Genomic DNA, 5,531 nt, shown 5'->3' on the forward strand with positions numbered 1-5,531 from the left:
TTCCATCTAGATAGAATACCCATTAGGCAGCTTAAGTTATCAGTGTATCTATGTGTCATATATAGCAAAACCTTCCTCTAATCTGCTAGCCAAGTTGGAGCCTTCTTGCCTAGAGGGCTATTGCTCCGACGACGTTGCCACCCTCACCTCCTCTTTTAGAAGGAGTCATCATCGGGTGTTTAATGGGATATTTATAGATCTTATGACCTACACATCCATAAGCAAAACAAACAAACAAACAGATACTTTTTATATGATAGTACTTGAAAAATATTCTTTTTGGATTTTCTGATCCAAACACCCATCCTAATGAATTATCCTCTCTTAAATGTCATGGAGTAATCATGTATCCTAAGAAATTGGTCAATTAACAAAGCAATATGACAAATCTTGACGTCGATGGGTGTAAGTGGGAGTGGGCGGCACGAGTATTGAAGTTTCATCTGTTCTGTATGACCAGGATAGATAATTTCGAAACTAGAAATAAAATCGACTGTTCCAAAATCATAACCACAGTAAAGCCTACTCATTACGCTGCGAACCACAGTAAGTAACTCGTCCAATAACATTCGTCTAAACATTAACACATAGGTTTGCTCGGAATACTTTTAAGAGTAATTACCGGGTTAATATTTTATTGAACGTTATAGAGAAATCTTAGATGATGCTTGCCCGTGAATTATTTGGAAGCAAAATATAGTAGTGCAAGTTGGCAGTCAGCATGCATGGCCAAGATTTTTCTGTTATACGTACATTCTTTTCGAATAAGGTCATCATCTTGTAAAGTTGATGTCAGTGTTGTCAGTTTCAATCGATTATTTCAAACCCCACCCCACCTGTCATATTTCTAATCTTTTGCATTATCATGTTTTTACATATATATATATATATATATATATATATATATATATATATATATATATATATATATATATATATATATATATATATACATATAATAACTACGTGAAAATATATCAAAATTAGGAAACGTCAGCAGCAGCAAAAGACGCTGAGAACCCAACGTGTTAATATGACTCTCCAATTAGCATCAGTGGCAGCAGCACCACCTAGCCTCACGACCGTCGTTTACTGTGGCCGATGGCGTCCACCTCCGCCAACCGAACCAAGACGACGACGCAGACGTGCTCCGCCTCCGCGGACGAGCCGGCGCACGAGGCAAAAGAACAGGCCAAGTCCTGGGCGGCACTGGCCGCCAGCTGCTGCCTTCTCATCGTCGGCATCGGCGGCGGCGCGCTGTTGACGTGGTGGGCTGTATCCTTCCACCACTCCAACGAGCGGCTGTGGATGGTGCCCGTCGGCCTGGTGTTGTTGGGCACGCCCCTCCTCGCGTGGCTATCCATCTTCGCCTCCGTCATCTGCAGGAGCTTCAAGCTTCCGTGGACGGAGCCGGCGGCGCCACCGTCGGACTTGGATCCAGAAAGATGATCAAGGGCAAAGAGGTGCAAGAAACTTCTTCATTCTCGCATGCTCTGTTTTCTGTTGTTGGCATACTTCCAACTTCTTAATGGTGAAGCATCTCAATCCTCAATCCCCATCATCTGAGAGATCAAAGTAGTCTGACAATAATGTCAAACACAAGCTATAGACTCCTTTTATGAGAACCACAAGAAACCACAAGCTATAATCCAAAAAATTTAATTGTCAAGAAACCACAAGAAAAGTAAAATAACAACTGATGATTGATAAGAAAAATAATATACAATAGGGAAGGTAATCTTTAGAACTAGGAAGAATGCAATGTCGAACATTTGAAAGAAAACAAAGATTTTACAAATAACTTTGACTAGCCATGTGTTTGAGTAATGCTTTAGCTAACCGTAGGGTTTTATCTTAGAAGAGGAGGGAGAAAATAGATGATTACTTCGAGAGGATCGGTCACCTAAGGTTTATCAAAAAAACTAGAATAATATTTCATTGATAGATAAAAAAAGAACAAATATATCCATATTTATATAATTCCATCCCTAAGTCCATTAAGATTTGAACTCTTGATAAATAAATAAATAAATAAATATCAAATAAACCTCTATCCAACTGTACAAACTTAATAAAACATATTATTCAAAGCTCAGAAAATAAAATGATCATAACAATTCCTCCCTCTTCAAATCAGTCTTGTCCTCAAAGTTGAGCAACATTAAACTTTAGAAACTTCTCTTTCAGCACTTCAGTTAGAGGATATCTACTGTGCATCACAACCCATTGATCAAGTACGGTCTCCACTTCTTGATAGTGTAAGAAATAGGTCGGCCTTTCGGTATAATAATTATTGCAATCTTCTGAAAAACCCTCTCCATCTGATGGCTAGTGGTAGTTGTGACCTTACTTCCATGTCTTCCCTTATCACATATTTTTCATTAATAAACAACTTCATAATTAATTTAGAAAAATTTCAAAAAACATCACATAGGGTTTATAGCCATTCAATTCCAAGTACCACTTCGAAGTCTTCCAAGGGTAGCAAAAAGAAATTGACAAGCAACTCTTGGCCTTATATAATCAATTTTATCTTCGAACATTTGCTATTATAAGTTAAAATCTATCTATTAGAGACATTTACTATGAATTTGTTACGATCTTCAATATGGTAGGCCAATCGATCAACAACCTTACTATTAATAAAATTGTTAGTGCTATCAATATCAATCAAAACTATAATATATTGATATTCCAAAGTTTCTCCAACTTTCATAGTTTGCGAGATAGAATTGCCAGTTAATGCATGCACTATATATATGATAAGTCCAACATTTTTATCAGAATCCTTACCTTTATGATCAGAGTCTACATTGTCAACTTCTGGTTCCTCTCCAATTAGTTCAATCATCAGAAGTTACCATATTTATATCGGTGCTCCCTACTTCACATTTCATCATAGTGCCAACACAAACCCTTCGTTGATCTTTCCTTGTGTTTTTCTCAGGTTAGTCTTCGAATGTTAGGGTTTCGGTTGGGTGGCTTGCTGATCATCAGTTTGTTGTCACTTCTGTTTCGACGATTTTTCCTATTAATTTTTTTCTCATGCAAACGTGCAAATGAGATTGCAATTGTTATAGTGTGGAGTCGGTGAGCTTTGACTTCATACTGAACATCTGAATTAAGTCCTTCAATAAATGTTCCCACCAATTATCGTTCAGACCAATCTTTCGCTTGATTTAACTATCATTCAAATTTGCTATGATATTCTAGCACCATAGAAATCTAACAAATTTTAATGAACTATCCATCAACATTCTCATATTCAGATGGTCCAAAGTGAATTAGAAGCCCTCACTTGAATTGCTCCTAAGAGGGGATCTCATGGTAAGTTTCATATTAATCATATCAATGTATTGTATCTTTATCTAGTTGGATTGAAGCTATTTCCACCTTAGATTCTTTTGGAGTTATGTGAAAATGAAAAAAAATTTCTATCATAGAGATCCAACTGGTCAGATCTCCATCTTCCCATCTTAGGAATTCTACCTTTATGTGTGGGTAGCTTGTGTCCTATTCTTGGTTCTTTTTTCTTGTGTCTCTAATCGGTTCAAGGTAAGACTTAGACTTTCATCTTATTGAAACTTACCGAAACTCTCCAATAGACTCTTTTTAAAATCATTAAGGGTTTCTTACAATCGGTTCTCAATTCTAATTTCTAATGCTTCGATTTGGGCTTTCACTAAGTTGTCAATAGCTATTGCATAAGGCTGCAGATCTATAATCCTCATTTCTTATTTATGATATCTAGTCAAGGGCATCGACACTGCCTATTTAGTGTAACTTTTAGTGATGTCGGCTCGAGGCAGTGTTGAGGGTGTGGCTAGGAGGCAATGATGGTGACACGATTGGGAGTAGTTGCTGAGGTTGCTGCCGAGGCTACTACCAAGGCTAGGAGGTTGCTGCTATCATGGGATGAGATGCCGGGAGCAATGTTGCTAAGGGCTGGGAGCAGTAATGGCCAATGCTCTATTTCTATTGCACCACAGAAGGAGGCATTGGTGACGCGGAGGGATCACGAGTGGTTGAGGACAAGGTTGCAACGGTTACTGTCGATGCCAATAGTGAAGAGGGGAGGAAACAATGGCGACCGACGGTTGCGGCAGAAGGTGCAGAGGTTGCTCTGTTTCTATCACACCATGGAAGGAGACTTTAGTGATGCCGAGGGATCACGAGCAGTTAAGGACAAGGCTGCGGTGGTTGCTATCGATGCCAGTAGCGAAGAGGGGAGGAAAGAGCGACGATCGATAGTTGCAACAGAAGGTGTGAGGAGGTGTTGGGGGGTTTGCCTTTCAGTCACTGCAAGGAGGGAAGGTTGCTGTCTTGTTTTTGGCACTGTATAGGGTGAGAGTGTTAAGGGAGGTGGTCCGCTGGCTAAGAAATAACAGTGGCGACCCTTTCTCACTAAAGTGGGATGGGGCATGGCTAATTAGGCATGGTTGTCGGCTTCACTTTTTTTTTTTTTTTTGAGATGATGATGGCTTATAGCTGTGACGATGAAGTGATGTGAGAAATTATATCGAGAACGTCGAGAATCTGCTTTGATACCAAATGATAAGACCCATAAGATTTTATCATAGAAGAAGAGGAAGAAAATGGATGATCACTTCGAGGGTCGACCTTCTTATCACTTCGAGGAGATCGACCTCCTAGGATTTGTCAAAAAAATTAGAATAATATTTGATTGATAAGTGAAAAAAAAAGATATATCCATATTTATAGAGTTGCTTGAGTATATTAGGATTTGAACTCTTAATAAATAAATAAATAAATATTAAATAAATTTATATTTAATTTTTAACTAGATAAACTTAATAAAATATTATTTAAAATTTAAAAAAATAAAAAAATCCTAACAATAACACTAAAGCATTTAAACGTACAAATCGACACCGTGAAGTGACACTTATTGAGAGAGAGAGATCTTCCTTGAAAGAATTATTAGACACCGGCAACCCCATGAAAGTAAACGATAAGTACTGGAAACTAAGTTAAAACCTAAGTCATGATTTCGAGGAGGTTCCCAAAGGCACGCACGCAATCGATAGAAATTGGTTTTTCTTTGGCAAGCCGAGGTTGTTGGCGGAAACAATTAATGAACCTAAAAGAAAGAGGAAGCTTAATTAATAATAAGTGCACTGAAAGGGCAAAAAATACGTCACTCAAGTAACAGGTGTGACTTCAACAAACAAACAAGACCGCGAAATGAAAAACATAAAATAAGTAATCTTTTAACAATTGTAAAAGGCATCACCAAAATCAAATCATTTTGCCATGTGTACTACCTTTATCGAGACCAATCCGTGTGTTTTCAAGCATAAGCCTGTATTGGTGCATAAACCAATCAACCTATGAGATATTAGTTACTGGACAAGAGAGAGAGAGAGGCATAATCGTTGGCTAAAGAATTAATTATATACTATCTTTTGTCATTAGTTATTTTTAGTATCCTTATCCCAACATCTCAAATGTTACGTTATGATTTTTATATTTACGAAATTAAAACATTAAGATCTTTATATAAAGTCAAA

Source organism: Musa acuminata, chromosome BXJ3-5 (assembly GCF_036884655.1).
Source record: "Musa acuminata AAA Group cultivar baxijiao chromosome BXJ3-5, Cavendish_Baxijiao_AAA, whole genome shotgun sequence".
NCBI lineage: Eukaryota > Viridiplantae > Streptophyta > Magnoliopsida > Zingiberales > Musaceae > Musa > Musa acuminata.